Consider the following 17,656-nt stretch of genomic DNA (forward strand, 5'->3'; position numbering starts at 1 on the left):
CATTTACTGACCCATGAGTGAATTGATCCCTATGACTATTTAAAGCTTAGGGCCCTAAAAGTTTTTCTCTTATCTTTATGTTAAACAATGGAAAGTTTTACCGTATGTTCAAATAATGTCTTCATCAGGTTCACAACAGGATACCATAGTTAATTTTCAGTTGAGTGCTTTACAGGATTTTCTTTTTGCTGGCTGGTTGGGTGAAAGTCTAGACACTGAGAGACGAGGCGTTAGAGGGGCCTCACAATATCGTTATTGTGAATGGTAAGTAGGAGCAGCTTCCTCTGATGTGCGGACTCCATGCCCAAACCAGTAGTACAAAGGCATAGCTTTTGTTCACGGGGATAGGGGCTAATCCGAATGCTGCACACTGTGAAAAACCTTTTATAGAAGGGGGGAAAAACTTGCCTTGAAGGTGAGAGGTCAGCAGTTTAACCTCTGACCATAAAACAAGAGACTAGAGAAGAATGGGATGAACAAGGGGGAAAAATACTTCAAGTACTCCATTCTTTGTTTATCAAAAATGGGTCAAGCAAATGAGTGTCAGGAATGGTTACAGGAGTTCTGATGGGACACAAGGGAGTCTGAAGATGTGCTCTGGCGTAGCTGTGCGTTACTAGAGTTTAGAGATTGCATAGCTCACTCTTCTCAGATGCTTGATAAAGAGATCCCAAATGAAAATCTAATCTTTCAGCAACCCTTAAAAACACAATTACTTTGCTCTCCTCCTTCCCAGATCAGGTCAGTTTTTTATTATTTTTTTTAATTCTAATCTTCCTTTGCACAGATTAACATCATCTGGCATTTGGCCTTGTAACTGTTTCCACTGTTTCTGGGTTGTTTTTTGAAGTTCCTAAAGAAGTATCACAGTAATAACTTCCTCACATGCTTTCAACAGGCAGTGAGATGGGTCAGTCTTAGTTAAAATGCAGATCTTTGGGTGGTCAATGCTATTGTACAACAGCAGGGGAGAGCTGTTTCCAATCTTTGTGCGAAGGGAATATGAAGGCTTTTCTCTCTGATCTCATTTTGGTATTATCAGTGCTGAGAATTTAGTTGCAATCCAATTAGAAATGATAGAAAATATGTTATCTGATAGTTAAGCCTTCCATATTCTTAGGTCCACCCATTCAGCCTAATTGATTGTACTACTCTTGACTCAGGCTGGCAGAAGATACCAACAGTGATTAATATACTTGGTGCATTAAAGCTCAGCTCCCTGCCTGGCGTATAACCATTCCTTGTGCTTTACTACATCCAGCCCATGAGAAGCACTACTCTCCTCCCTCCTGGTCTCTCCCAGCATGCAAAAAAGCAAAGATGACATAATGCCTTGCTTGTGCACCTCTGGAAGTTTTGCACTTCACTGGATGTGGATCTGTGTTATATATGAGGTAAATTCCTCTTCCTGCTTCACACAAAGGGAGTAAAGCTAGGCTTTGTTGTTGACCCTCTTCACGTGTCACATCTGCAAACACTGCTTATAACCTGGACAGCTTTAGGCCCCTGGCATTAAGAGAAGTGATCAGTAACCACCAGTGTTCCTCAGCCAGCCAGTGGCAGGGCTTAGGGCTTCTTGGCACCTGGGGAAATGTGTTTTGGTACATGCTTGATTTGTGTGTGGAAGTAGCACAGCCTCAGTCTTCATGCTTCCTCTGATCCTTGGCTGAGCTTAATCCTTTATTTCTCAATTTCATGGACATCCGTTCTTCTTTTGAAGTATATTAGATGTAAATTTGTCAAAAAGGTAGTACTAAGTGTACTTACATGATCTGACAATCTTCAAATGAGAGAAAAGACTCTTCATTCTCTTTATGTTCCTTAGAAATTCTTTTGGGTTCACCGGTTTCAAAATACAGTGAACAGGTTTAGTGGAGAGCTTGTCAGAAACACAGAGTTGTTTAATAAATGAATTGTAAATTAAAGACTTAGGATTGTGGCTATTGCTGAACATACCTGTGCAGGCGATTCCTATAGCTATTAAGTGAGAGTAAAATTCATAACTCATTGTGCTGTGTTTGTCTTGCTGTTATAGCTTAGTTTTGTAACTTTTTCAGTGGGCAGCTTACAATAGGAATTGTGATCTTTTCAAATTTAATGGGATAAAATGGCGTTCTGGAGCAAAATGATTGACACTTTTGCCCTTGGGGAAGCACCAGAAGTTAGAATGTTCATGCATTTTAGAGCAGGTGACCTTCCGATATCTTGCATTTCAATTTGGAAAATGAGAGATTTCCTCCCCCTCCCCCCCATAATTATTTCCTCTGGAATCTTTAAAAGCAATCTAAGCCTCTTCCACACCTTATGAAAAATGACTGATGATTGTCATTGTGTTCTGGAATGGCATCTCATGCCATAATATACCCATATTTCAGGAAAAACATGGGCTAAACCTGCTGCTGTATGATAGGATGTAGTTTGTCTCTCCTTGCTAAGTTTTATATATATATATATATATTTTTTTTTTCCTCCCCCAATTGCTACAATCGGAGAAAACTTTGTGATTAAAAATGACTCTGTGTGTCCAAAACAAGATTTTAAGTCACGTGTATCTTAAGGTGGTATACTGGCCCTGGGAAAGCAAATGCCAAGCAAGCGTGGAGTTGAGCTAGAACAGGATTTTATTTCTTGAATCTTAACTGTCCCTTTTCATAGAATCATTTAGTTTGGAAAGGGCCTTTAATATCATTGAGTCCAAATGTTAGGTTAACACTGCCAAGTCCATCACTAAACCATGTCCCTAAGCGCCACATCTACCAGTCTTTTTAGATACCTGCAGGGATGGTGACTCCACCACTTCCCTGGGCAGCCACTCCCAGTGCTTGACAACCCTTTTGGTGAGGAAGTTTTCCTAATATCTAATCTAAACCTCCTGTGGCACAACCTGAGGATGTTTCCTCTTGTCCTATTGCTTGTTACTTGGGAGAAGATATGACACCCACCTTGCTACAACCTCCTTTCAGGTAGTTGTAGAGAGTGATAAGGTCTCACCTGAACCTCCTTCTTTCCAGGCTGAACAACCTGAGTTCCCTCAGCCGTTCCTCATAAGACTTGTGCTCTAGACCCTAGGAGTTACCTGAGACTTGCTCGAGAGAGAGTGTCTACTTGAAAGGTGCAGCAGTGTTTTTGTACCCTATAAGTTTTCTTGCTAAGTGTCAAAATACATAAGTAAAAAGGTATAAGAAAATACTTTATATAGACATAATTTACAAATACATCATATTCCATTGATTATGAAATTGGCAGTTTGGGCGATTATGGTTAGACTTCATTAGTAAAAAAAAAAGGGATTAGTTATCTTAAAGCACAGCAACTTCTCTTGTATCTAGCTGCATATTGAGCTGTTCTTGATGAGAAGTGCATGTGGATGGTTAATGATTCGTTTCTGTTGCAGCATAGTGCAGCATTCTTTTAGCACAAGAATTTGCTTGTCTGAAAACATTTTAATACTTCCTCTGGAATTTTTATTTCATGCCTTACAGAAATTGGTAGTCACTTGTGATTAATTCATAGTATTCCTAGCTCTTTCATTTTTCTGATACATGGCCAACAAGACAATGGTACCATATTCTTGGGGCCCATCTGGTCATGACTTTAATTTGCGTTTAGATCAGAATTATTAGCCTTTAGCATTGATTTCAATTGCTGGTCTAGGTTTCACAACCATTCATAGAGCTCAGCTGTTTCTCCTGGATATGAGTTTTCTTTTGTTTTCAGAAACAAGAAGAATAATAAAGGGGAAAGCTCCAGGTAATTACCAAATTGTTATCAAACCACCCTGATAATTCAGATCATCGTTTTAAGCCTTCCTGTGGTGAACATGCAGCCATGGCAGCAGTACTGTCTTACTGGGGGAAACAGAGAATGTGCGGGAGGACAGAGCAGGGGCGTGAAATGACTACAAGTGATGTGGGATGTGGGGTTATAGGTACCCTGAGGTTTGTGTTATGATCTGCACCAAGGAAGAAGCAAAAATAGATACAAAATGGATGCTAGAATCATACAACCCTTCCAACGTGTGGAAGACACAATAGCATCTGATCCTTTCATGCAAACACAGAACACAGAGAAATTGTGCAATGGGAGAAGGGCAGCGGTTGAGAGAAGGCCTTTTTTAATTTCTTACAGATAAATGTAATATAATACATATATGATGTGTCAGATGTTTCAGCTCCTTGTGCATTCTGTGTCTTGACAGCTGATGTGCAAGTTTATAGGTACATTCTGAAATATTAACATCAGATTTATTTGGTAAATCAATGTTTTTAGATGAAACACAACCTTAATTTATGCAGATTGTTAACAAGTCATTCCATGTTCTTTCACATCAATAGCAATACAATGATTTTTTGCCCTTGCTAATATTTTTGATTGCTGTATATCTAATGCATACAAATGTGTTACTCATGGTTTCCCTGTCCGCTCACTTCATTTTGCTGTAATGCTTTTGGGAAAGTAAAATTATGACCTTCTTTACTTAAGAGGCAGAAATACTCAGGTCAAACATACGGATGGCCCATCTTTCTGTAATATTCTCTTCCTTCCTGTAGTCCTTATCTCCCATCCCCAAACACCCCAATGCTCTCCTCCCATTTCAGCTGTGTATCTTGCAAGGTGCCTTCATTGTTGAAGTAACTGCTTCTGACTTACGTTCTTGTACTTTTAGGACAGCTAGTTTGAATGCAGACTGTTGAAATGAGAGAAGGTGGCTTCTGACCTTGCCTTCTGGAAAGGCTCAATTTACAAAGGATGTGTTGAGTTCTGACCCTACAATGGGCCATGCAAGTGCAGTGTGTTGTTTTGAACTTTAGCTTTTTCCATTAGAGTAAAATATATTCTCTGCTATTATCACACTGTTAAATTAATTTTCCATATTTTCTGCACAATTTATTTGAGATTTGAGATGAAGCAGGCATCGGGCATTGAGGTTTCATAAGTTAAAAAATAGTTTTGCACTCTAACCACATCACAGTTAAACTTTATAATGAGATGTAAATTAAAATAATACACCTACCTCACTCTCCTACTTTGCTATTCTGAATAAACACTACTGTAGAAATCAGTAGAGAAATGTAACTCTCCTGTTTTATTGCTGATGTACGTGACATCAAGTAATGTCTTGGAGAGTTTCCTAGTTACTGAATGTGCTTCGTAGTAACTCAGAGACGCTGGAATCCAAATTTCCTGCCTCCAGGGCAGTAACATACAATACTGTTCTGGTTACAGCCCCTTTATGAATATTGGGATGCCATTTACATCCCCTGTTTTGCTGACCCCTCTCTGGCACGTAATTGGGAATTTTAACCTGAGTAACTGTAAACACCTGTGAGAAAACCCTTGATTCACTTTTCCTTGTCTTATGTGTATGTGTGGCCTGTTCTTTAAAATTACTAAACCTGGGCTTGTGTGGAGGTGTCAATTTTATTTTATTTTTATGCCTGTAAATGTTCTTATGAATCAAAAAGAATTCATTTTTCCAAGATCTCATGATATTTGGGAACCTGAAATGGCTGACTTGAGGTCATGCAGCTGCTAACTGGCAGCACTGAAAATCAGAGTATGTGTGTCTCAGTTCCTGGCGTGTCACACTGCTGGCTCGGCCCATGTTCTAGCTCTGCTGAAGCAGAGAGGGACAAATACCATTAATGAAGCTGCACAACAAAGAATATAAATTTTTTTCATGCTGCCCTCTATAACTAGTTTGTGACTCCTCAGAGAAGTTTTGAAACAGTTGGAGAGAAGGGCACGAAGAGGTGCAGCTATGTCAGAGTTTGTTTTAGTTAAAGATCATGTATTTTTCAGTAAGAAAACGCCAAACTGCATCAGTGCTCCTCTGTACATGTTGCTCTCCTTTGAAAGACTTAGGGAAAAGTGCCCAGTTTGGGAGCATCCCTGGGAGGGATGTGCTGCAAAGCCTGTGCTCCTGTCCTGGGAGGCCCTTGGTGGGGATCAGAGGGGTGTCTTTATGCCAGGATATCGGGTGCCAAAGCCATGATGCCTCTGCTGGGTCAGCCTGAGGCTCTGGCTCTCAGTGTGCATTGTGTGTGGTCACTGGCTTGGAAACTTCTGGGAGAACCTTTTTTTTTTTTATTAATGTCTTCTTTGTTTTGTGTGAAAAACCCCCAAGGTTTGGGGATTCTGTGTAGGTGGTTTGGTAAGTGACTAGAATTATCTTCATTTGCTGCGCAGAATAATACTAGAGGGGACTTCTAACATAAATGCTAGTGTAAAGGTGGTTTTCTGTACTCTTTTTTTTTTTTCTCCCTGAACATGCCTATTGGATACTAAAACATGAGTGCTTTATGACAGAGTGAAAATCTCAGCTGATTAGAGGTTTACTAGCTGTTGGAGTAACACTGATCTTTCTGTAAGCAACCTCTTAACCTGCTTTTCGTGCTTTGTTCTTATCAAAAGTTTAATGTTGACTTTTAAGGATTGGTATGTGAAAAACGTCAAAACACTGATTTTCAGCTGCATGCTGCTTGCCATAGACAAACCAGGGCTGCGTGCATGTGGGCCAGCCTCTAACATTTTTGTTGTTGATTCTTGCTCAAGTGGAGGGCCCTTGGGACAGATGGCCCCTCGCTGTTGATGGTTCGATTACAGCGATCACCCACAGCTTCAGAGGAGTGCGAAGAAAAGAAATTGCTTTCTTTGTCAAGGTGTTTTCAATTCAATTCTCACCCATTAGCCCTGTTTGGTTAAGTTTTGAATTACTCCATCAGGTGACTGATGAGTTTATTTCCCCCCCCCCAGTGTTATTAAAATGGATTTGGTATTAGATGGAAAGCAAAGGCAAAAAAAGATTTGTGCTTATTGATCAGTGTTCTTTCATCTTTATTTTGGTTTAATGTGTCATGAAAAACCAATATAAAAATGATCACTGAATCAGAATAGGTTAGAAAATATATATATTTTAAAAATATTTTAATTATTTTAGGCCTGTGAACTGTTTGCACATATAGCAAACCATATATGTAGGCTATGGCTAATCAACATGGTTGTTAGTTTTACAGCTTTGTGTAACTGAGAATGTTTATGATTGATTTAATTTGTAGCAGATTATATATATAAAATTATGACATGTTGTCTGTTATAATTAAAGCTTACATAGTCAGATGTTTCAGTTGTGGTGCTGTAGATGTTCTAAGGAGTAGGAAACAGCCAGGCCAGGTCCCAGTTGTCAGTGCTGTTCTACTTCCATTTCTTTCTACCACAGCTAGCAAGCAAAACATGAAAGGTTTGAATTTCATATAGACAACGTTAATTGTAATGGGAGAATAAAACCAAGATAAAGACAGAGAGTTTGAAACTATGTGTTTGTAATGAACAACTGTGTTCATTCTCTTTCACATATAAGTTGAGTATCACTACACAGTCCCCAGCTTAATTTCATAGTGTACTCATAGATGGGGTGAATATATGATACAGTAGTATCTGTAGTAGCTGAAATGTCATAGTCTAGAATAAAACAATGAACAGAGACTCTAATCCCTCTCCCTGTAGCTGTCCTTGGTTGCAGTGACAGTGTCAGTGGGATTGGCTCTGCAGAGCTCACTAAGCCCCGGAGAGGTAGGTCTGAGCTAACAGAGGGGAGGATACAGGCTGAGGGCTGGGCAAGAAGCCCTCTTGGTCTGGTTTTTCTTGTGTATGTTTTCATGAAGGTCTTCTGCGTTAGTACAGATGTATTCTAGATTAGTGTTCACCCGGGCGGATGAAAAGCTCATGATTCCTGTACGTATTTTGCATTCAGAAGACATGGATGGAGTCTGTATCATGGTACAAGATGAGTACTGGATCCTGAATGATGTTCAGTAGTACAGGTGATGGTGCTTTCACTGCTGCTGGAAACTCCTTAAATATCAGAGATGGCTCGTTTCAAGAACGAGTCTCCCTCCTCCTACAAAACACAAGTGCTTGAATATGAAGTCAGTATCTAAGGCAGTAGTTTTCATACCTTTAAGGTTACCGCTACCCTTGGTTCCTGCACCTGCAAAGAGCTGCTCTTTGAGTTTACCTTCCTTTTCCCCTGTGTTTGGGGAAGGCAGGGCCTCTGGGAAGAGGAAATGAAACATAGGCCAGCGTGCGATTTGCCATGTTTCCAGCTCCAGTTTCAGTTTTGCTCACAGTAGTGAGCAGGGTAGGAAGCAAGGATGGAAGGAAAGAAACACAACTATGACTACAGAATATTTTTCTACCTTTGTGTTTTCCACATGATAAATTTTATATGCTTAGGTTTTGGGGATACTTTCCCTGTTTGGGAGCAGTTAGTCTAAAGCATTTGGCTGTGGACAATATTAGTGGAGGATGTTTGAAAGTGGCATTTGTCTACTGATGTACCAAATATGTATGTCATATAATGTTTTGGGTTGAAAGGAACCTTTAAAGGTCATATAGTCCAACCCCCTGCAATGAGTCATCCTTCAACTGATCATATTGCTCAGAACCCTGTCTAACCTGACCATGAATGTTTCCAGGGGTGGAGCATCTACCACCAATCTGGGCAACCTGTTCCAGTACTTCACCACCCTCACTGTAAAAAATGTCTTCCTTATATCTAGCTTATCTATATAGCACAATTACCTTTGTAATTTGGATAATGATATTGTGCATTCCATGATAATCTTACATATTCCATTATTCCAGTGTATTAAATATTCCAGTATTGCTCTGGCCTAAAAAAGTGTTAGTTGTGGAATCATCACATTTTAGTGCTTGTGCTAGCTAGTATTTAAGGCAAGGAGCATAATTTACAGGGAAGACCTGCACTCAAATATTAAAAGTTGGGCTGTGACCAGGATGTGGTCCTCACCAGAGGAAAGTAGAAGGAATGTTGCTCCACTGTTTAGGCAAGAAGCGATATAAATAGATAGTCATTATATCTTCTCTGGTCAAGAGGGAGTTTCCCTGCAACATTGATTTTTTTTTTTTTTAGAAGAAGCAAGAAGTCTGGACTAACTTCTGCTTTGAAAAAAAGTTTACAGAAACATTAAGCTTTTTGTTAAATTTTTTACTTATTTAATTTTTATTTTTTTAGGCATGTAAAATGTAATGTAAGATTTCATTTTGTATTCTTTTTGGAAAATGTCTATGAAAAATGGCTTGAATATTATTTTGTGTTTCCTGCAACCAGGGTCACAGGGTTTACAGGGTCACATATATGTCCAAGCTGATACCAGATTTGTATTTCTTGAAGGGAATTATGAAGCTGTAACTCGGGTATCCATAAAATGCTGAGATGTAGCCTCTGTCATGTGCCAGTAGCTTTTATCATTTTTCTAGATGCAGTCTGTGTGAGTTCCACAAAGCGAGTATGTTGTTTTACCTGGTGAGATAAGGTTTTTGTCTCTGGTCAGACATCACTGACATGGGTAAGCCAAGTGACTGGCCCTGTCCTACTGGCTTGCCTATGCAGGAGGTTTACTTCTTCCTAATTTACTTAGTGTGTATTGCGACATTATTGTAATAATGTACTTGAACTTTTCTACATCTTTCTCAAAATCGATCTTTCAGCACTAACGTAGGAAAATGTTGTGAAACCCACAGTATTTTTCAAGAACTTTAGGTTCTGTACCTTCATTTAAAACAAAACGGTGTACAATGTGTCTGTTTGCAAGAGGGTGTAGTGAGTTAGTTTTTCATCCTTATGGGGCAGGATGTAAAACTTGTATTTGGTTGCAAAGGTGAATGACCTTAGTCTTATTGTTTTCAATTATTGTTCATTTCATTAGATCACTTGCAGCCTGTCTGGTTTAAACTTCCTTGAACAAGAGACCCAGTGATGGCAGAAATATTTTTTTTCATAAGCCTTCCTCAAACATTAGCAATGATTTAAGGCATCTAATTTTCTCACTTGCTTGTTATTTTGCTACCTTAGTTCTTAGATCCTAATTTTCATGAGCTGTAATTCACTCATGGTTAAAAGTTAAAAATAGAAAAGTTATAAATAAACATTGGGGCTCCAAAAGGCGTACAGTTGTTGCCACACTTTACAAGCTCATTCTAAAAACTTAGCAGGTAAACGAAACTCCTGCTTATATTGCAAAGAGACCAAATGAAGGCTGAACATACTCGTTTTATCTGCGTACTATCTGTGCAATGAACTCTCACCCTGATTAAGGTTTTATCCTGAAGCATGGCTAATAGCATTGCAGCCAAAAGGACCCTTCTTTTCCATTCCTACTTAGCTGAAATGACTTACTGCTCTGTCCTTCAGTGGTAACAAATTCCTGGGCAAAAAGGGATTGACCTGCAGCTCTGAAGGAGGTGGCAAATTGTACCTAGAAGTTTTAACCACCTACTTGTTCATAAAAGGGAAAAAGTACTTATTTCCTGGTTTGAGTGCATTACAGGCAAGGGAAGTCAGGAAGATCAGAGGAACTGTTGGGTCCAAAACCTGTACTGCTGACGGGCAAAGCCCTGTATTGCTACAGCGTGGTAGGCTCAGCCTTGCATGTGATTAGTTGGAGTTCAGTATTTGTGTGCTTTTCACATCCTTGATTTTCTGAGTACTTTGAGGAACTGTTAGAAGTTAAAGTAGAAGTACTTGGAAAATAATTCTGTGGTAAACTTTAAAATCGTAAATCTATTGTGTGGCTTTCAACATGTCAGATTCACATACTTTGATACAAATCGTGAGCTGTTAATGCTTTGATGGGGTAGTAATGACCTGCATGTAAAACCTGTGGAGTTGCCCTGATGTTGTGATGTTGCGAGCAGCCAACTGAGCTGGGCCCACTGACTTCAAATGCGGATTTTGTTGGTGTGGAGTTGAGAAGAATGTGGTGCGTGGTTTTTGTTTAAAGACTGAGTGACACAGTTGTGGGCTGTATCTTTGTTTTCCCATGTATTAGAAACAAAATCCTGAATTTCCACAGACATGGTGTGAGCACTGGTATCCTGAAACTATTTAGTAAGTTACATATCTGTGAAAAGATGCAGTCAAATTCTTATCCAATTGGTAAGTCCATGAGTAATTTCGGTTACTTGTACTTTAGGTCATTTTTTTCAAGTGTAAGTCCTACAGAAATTATTTTAAACTATCATACTCTTTTCAGCTTCCTTGAAAATATGCCCAGTGTAAGTTCAGCGACAGTTACAGCTAAAAGCAGTTTCCTTAAGAAAAGCTTCCTTGTGGAAGGAAGATGTTTTCATCTTACCTATGAGGATTCAGTTTTTGTAATTATGTTTCTGAACCCAACCGAAAAGTCACTGATACAGAAATCATGGTTCTAATCTACAAATGTGCAACCATGAAGACTTAGAGGTGACAGCTACTGTGACTGTAACTGAGGCAGGCTACTGAAATCTTTTTGGTAGTATTTGGCATGTGTCTGTCAACACTGCTGTCATTTACGTTACACTTTGCTCTGTATGAGAAAAGTTACAAGGGAGAATGTTGAAAGTCACGCTTTCCAAGTATCTCCTCCAATACCAGTGTGAGTCGGGTACCTTCACTGTCCAAGTAATTTTTCAAAATGGGGTATAAGCTTTGCCATCAGTTGAAGACAAGGCAGAGGCCACTGGTGTGGGGAAGGGAAAGGAGACAGGAGACGCTGGGCTCCTGTGTTGTGGCCACATTGTGGCTTATTTTGAAAGTTGAATCCAGATTCAGCACCTTGCTCAAGTGTGCTGCTGAAGTTAGAGACCCAGAAGAATCTCAGTCTGTTAATAGATAGGAGGAAAAGCTGGCAAATGTAATTCCTGAAGCTCGTTAATGCTTTTCTGTAACTGCCATGGTAGTAAAGTGTCAGTATTTACCTCTTAAAATTGCCAGTGGTCAAGCACTCAATATTACCATTCTTTGGCTGCAGTAGTTGGCTTTCTAGGGGAACACACATGTTTTGGTGTAGCCTTTTTTTGGCCTTGTGTTCATTGGTAGCAACTGTTCAAAACTGTGGTGGCAATTTAGGAAGGTGCATTAGTGGGTAAAGTGTGAGTAAAGAAGTTGAAGTTCCTGGATTGTTATGATTTGGCATAGTTTTGTAAATAATTTTTATTTTGCTTTAATGAGAAGGTGAAGAGTGTGGTTGCATTCTGCAGTAAGCTTTCTGTGGAGTAGTTAGAGTAAGAACAGACCTAACGGTCCTGTAGAAGTTTCTTTCAGTATCCCTTTGAAGAGCAAAAAAAATACATGGCCTACATGATTTGCATAAAAGTGTACTTTCAAGTATTTTCTGCAGTGGCATCCTCATTTGCATGTTGTCTTTAATCTGACAGGTTTTTAGTGCCAGAGAAGTTAGCGAGTGTTCCTTACTTTCACTTTTTTTTTAATGAAGTTGCTTCAATGTATTTTTTCCTTGTTCTTTCTTTTGATTACTGATGCTTGGAAAATGTCTTCCCCCCTTTTCCACGGCATCTTGCTCTTCCTCCAGCTCCTGGCGGGTGCTCCACTTTGATCCCCCAAACTTGGGAGCTGAAGACCACTGTCACGCTCAGATCTTCCTGACAGCAGTGCCTCCTGTTCTACTGTGCTGCTGGCACTTCATGTATGAAACTGTTAAGAAGCAGATTTTAATATGATATACAGAAGTAGGTTTTTTTATTTTTTTTTTTTTTTCCTCTAAGTAATCTTTTTATTTGAATGCTGTTTTTTTCATCAGATGATTTCATCTGTGAAAACTCTCGGGTTGCACATGACGGTTCATCTCCTACTTTGTTTCTGAATCACTGTGGTAGTAATAAAATAGTATAGTGATACAAAAGCATTGTTATAATTACTGTTGTGGGTTTCTGTCAAATTATTTTAAGTATGTAGCAGGTTTTTGCCTTTGAACGATAGCAGTATTATAAGTTTGGTTTAGAGAACTAATTTTTTATTGCTGAAAACTACTGATTCTAACAAAATAAATTCTGCTTATTGCATAAACGTGTGTTTCTAAAGCTGTTCCCTGAGGTAATAATATATCATTTCAGCTTTATTAATTGCATTCTTGTGTTCGTGTGAGAAAACCAATCTGGAACTTTTTTTTTCCAGGCAAGAAAGAACAACTGTCTGCAGTGTTTTTCTTTGCCGCCTTCCTTTTTCCTCTCTCTGTTTCTTCTCCACCCCCTTAACTCCTGGCCCCGGTCTCTTCTTTCCCCTGCTTACTGACTGCTTTTTTCCAGTGAATATCTTTACAGCACCGGAGAAAATATAGCTGGAGAGATAATGAGCAGTCATCTAGTCCATTCCTCTGCCCCAAGACATGACCAACACTGCTTGGCAGTCTTTTGTCTGTCCTGCTCCATAAAACCCACAGGAATGAAGATTCTTTCTCTGCAGGCAGAGTATTGGACCACTTAATTAATCCGTTTCATTTTACGTTAGCTGTGTTTTTCTGTCTGAAATTACTCTCTGTTGCTATCAAGAAAGCTACCTGAGATGACGTTTTGCAGCATGTGTTTGTAATTTCTGTTCCATTCCCAAATTGAATGTGTATTAATTAGCTTATCCTGTTGTATTTTGGGCTGATATTTATAATCTGCAAGCTTAATGATTGTGAAGAGTATTTTTGGAGTATATTTAACTACTGAATTTTTAGGAAAGTTACCACTCGGAAAGCTTTCTCTTTATTTATTAATTTTTCCAAACAAACTACTTCTCTAATCTATTCTGTCATGAGAAACAGTACTTTTAGATTTTTTTAGGTTTGTTACAGAAGCTAAAATGTGTTAGAAGTGTTTTCTAAACGCAGATGACATGCTTTATGAAGGTACCTTGGTGGAAATAGATTTTTGGAGAGGAATTACCTTGAGGGATATGCATATGTTTTCCTCTTCTATAAGTATGTATCAGACTTGCCTGTATTTTTCTTGTGGAGCAGTTCTAGGTTGCAATGTTTTGAACACTTTTGTTTTTAAGCATTGCAGGTGACTCACTTTTCTCTTTGTATCAAGTACACAGTACTCTAAGTTTTGGTCCCTCAACAGACTTGCCCATGCTTGTCTCTCTTCTGACTTGTACCAAGAGGTTCATCTGATTCTAATTGTGGTCCTCATGGGCTTAACTGGTTCTTTCTGAATCTCATTATAAAAACCTTTCTTTTAAAATGTATATAGACAGGCTTAGATGATCTCAAATGTTGCAAAAGTAGTCAAATAAATCAAATGTCACAAGTTATGTCTAGCAACATGTGCATGAGCTGCAGTTTCGCAGCAGTGTGAAATTCACGCCTGGAAGATGTACTTTCCAACGCTGTAGGATACTTAGCAAAGGAATTTTCAAGCATTACTGGCATGCGCTAAGATGTACTTTTGTAAGAAATGTCTGTCCTGGATGCAGTAAGCATAAGAGGAAGTGAAGCTTGTATGTGCATATATATATATTTATACATGCAGCAATATATATGTTTACACATGCAATGCACAAACTCTTTTTTGTGTGCAATTAACAATTACCTCTTACTACTACATTTACTTAAAACTGGTACAAAGAGTTTTTCCCAAAAAGTCTGCTAGAAAAAGAAAATGAGGAGAAACTCAGTAGTTCCTCAGCTGTCTGTAGCACCAGCTATTTCTAAGTGATTCTCACCCTCTCACCCATAAAATCAGCATAAAATCAACCTAATGTTTCCAGATCAAATGGGGTATATGGAAAGTAATCCTCAGGGAAAAGAAAATTCAGTCTTTGTAAATCTGAAGATAAAGTGCATAAAGTTGCAGAATCGGATTATACTTTCTCTTTTTATTTCTAAATCAGTACCTTTTTGTTTCTTCTTTTGCAGCACTTGTGAGAAGTTGCCATAAAGATGTGTCAGATGCTGCTTGAGCCTAGCTCCAAAAGTAGAAACAAACAATCTTTTGAAAAAAGCCCAATCCCTGACTTGGATAATTATCATAAAATCCTAAGGCTTTATCTAGGTGTTAGGGTTTGGTTTCAGAAAGTGAAGGCATAAAAAGAGTACAGTAACCTTTCTTTTTGAAGCAGAAGTCACATCAGATTTTCTTAGTTAATAAACGTGTGGCAAGTACCTCCTAAAATAACCAGTTAAAAGCCAGTAATAACAACTGAAAACCCAGCTCAAAGCAGTTGGACAGTGTTGGAAGCATGTAATTTTTGCTGAATGTAGCACTGAATGTTTTTCTTGAATTAAGTTCGGTATATTTTTAAAATCTTTTCATGAAGGAGTATTAAGAGCATTTTTCTGCCTGTTTAGATCACATTGATTCATGATACAAATATTTTTTCCTGATATGAAAATAGATGTTGTTATACCTGTAGCTGGGTGAACTGGTATCTACTTTAGAGTTGTTTGTATAATTTCAAGTGAGATCGGAGTAGTACGAGAGTGTCCTAATATGAAGTGAAGATAGCAAGCTGAGGATGACACTGAGTTATAGTTGCAGGGTTTGTATCTATCAACATATAGGATCACCAAAAGAAGTTATTGGAGCTGTTAGTCTTGTTGCCAGTAGGTTAAGGGTGCTCCTGTGAAATGCTATTCAGCTTTATGGCATCTCAGTGAGGTGTATGTTTTGCCCATTTTTTGGCCCCAACCCCCAGGTTACCTAGGGCCAAGTTTTGCTTAATTCTGAGATTGTTCTTTCCTTCTGATTGTGACCTTTTAAAATTCTACTTGGAGGTTTTGCTGTTGCGATCTGCTTCCTTTTTTGGAGCCTGGCAGTTGCACTTCCACTGAGAACAATGAAAGAAAGAAATTACATGTCCTTTCTGTTCTAGACGTTTATACATTGAACGTTTTACAAAGTGTCAGAAGCCCCTATAATTTTGTTACTATGTTGCTAAGCACTCAAGATACTAAATGGTTCTCATGAAACTGTGCTTCACATCTGCCAAACCAATCTGCCTGGTTTCACTGCTCGGAAGAGGCGAGCTTGCCAAGCCTGCTCCTCCGCGGCGAGGCAATGCCCCGTCAGCCGGCTTTACTGCAGAGTGGCCTGCACGCCTGGTCACAGCAATAGCGCTCGAGTTTTGCAATAGGAGAACTATAAATGGTACAGCAGGACTCAGGAAGTTTAGAACAAGAAATAGGTGATAAGAAATGGAGCTAGAGGCAGCTGGCAACCAGCTTGTATTTCATGAGGTCTAGCCAGTGCTTAAGGCTGGATTGCTGCTGGGTGAAGCAGTCCTGCTTCCTTCTGACCACAGCTCCCCATTCCCCGTTTTTTCTTACTTTTTTTTTCCTTCTTGCGCAAAACTAATGGCTTTGGGGGAGCTGATGTAGTTGACACAAGACATGAAAAATTCCAGATGGTTTGATCTTGGTCAGTTCCCTCATCTAGTTCAATGTGTAGCTGTGGAAGAGTCTGCACCAGCAGGAGAGAGATGATGGAGCAGGATCACTGACAAGCAGGTGGTAGTGGGAGTGCAATGGGATTGCTCGTTTACAGAGAAACTTATGCTTGAAATGTTTGTAGACATGTGTCCTTAGATTTGAAAGCTCTTTTAAAATATTTTTTGGATTCTGCACAGTTTCCAGTGGTTTTTAGCAGATAAATACTTACCATTGAGTATTTGATATCTGTTACCATGTTTGCTGCTGCTTGAATTTATCTGAGATCACTGTTGATCTGTAACTACTTTCTTTTCTTATTCCATGATACTAGATTGGGATAAAAATGAGAGATCCCTTACAGAATAGGCACTGAAATATTCAAATTCCTCATGTATCTGATCATTACACAGATGTATTTAAATACACACAAAATAGATGGGGGAAGAAAGTCTGTTTTAAGTATCTGTATTTATTTACTCATATTTTTATAAACAGAGCATCTTACTTACAAGATTCCTTGTGCAAAATACATGCATTTTAATAAATAATAAATGCAGACACCATCACTTCCTCCCCCGACTTAGGAGTAAAAAATGTGCTTGTCCAATGAGAAAAGTCAAATGGCCACATTTATATCTCAAATCTTAGATTTGAATTAGATGAAAATTAGGTCTGAATTAGGTTGAGTTGATTGAAGAGTTGAATTTTGCAACACATTTGAAATGTGTGTTCCACTGTTGTTTTAACATCTGGCCCAAGGTGAAGGAGGAATGCTGGCATCAGTCTCCAGCTCCCTGTGAGTGGGCCAGTGGCAAACATGGGTGTAGCAGCTGTGTGTTGAGTAGTAGGATTTGAAATCAGCAGCTGGGAATGAAAATACCATTAATTTCCATTCCACTAAAGCTTCCTTTGCAGCAGCAAACATATGTGGGAGGATGAAGTGTAGAAACCTCTATACTTTGCCAGAAGTAGAGAACCCTCTGGTTCTGATGTAAAACGTAGCAATAAGAAGGAAGTTTCTGATTTATCAGACAGTGCCAGCATTAGAAGAGGAAGTGGAAATCCAAATACTTTTCCCAGATCTTGGCTCCTCAGAAGACAGGAATCCCTGCAATGGCTGTGGTAGCCAAAAGCTTACATTTCTCATCAGGCAGTGTCTCTGGTGCTTACCAGGGTGTTTCTCCATTCATTTTACTGCTCTCTGGCACCCGGAGCTGTTGTCAGCCACACGGTCAGCATTGAGAGATTCTGCCTGATGTTGGCTAGGGCACAAGCAGAAATTGGAGAGCTCTCCCTCTAGTCCAGGGTTTGGCACCGACCTGGGCTCCCTTGCAGGAAGATGGGTAATTTCACTTTTAGCACATGGACAAATGCTGCTGCTAATCTGTTCTATAGAAGTGCTGTGAAGCTTCGTGGGTGTTTGTGATACAGTTTAACAG

The 17,656-nt window shown here is 39.2% G+C and overlaps 1 protein-coding gene across 4 annotated transcripts in view; it reads left to right on the forward strand.

The window, feature by feature from the left end:
* DENND1B (DENN domain containing 1B) overlaps positions 1-17,656 on the forward strand; it is a 161,026-nt gene that overhangs the window by 22,712 nt on the left and 120,658 nt on the right. The window lies entirely within an intron of this gene.

This window comes from Strigops habroptila, chromosome 8, assembly GCF_004027225.2.
Source record: "Strigops habroptila isolate Jane chromosome 8, bStrHab1.2.pri, whole genome shotgun sequence".
NCBI classification, from domain to species: domain Eukaryota; kingdom Metazoa; phylum Chordata; class Aves; order Psittaciformes; family Psittacidae; genus Strigops; species Strigops habroptila.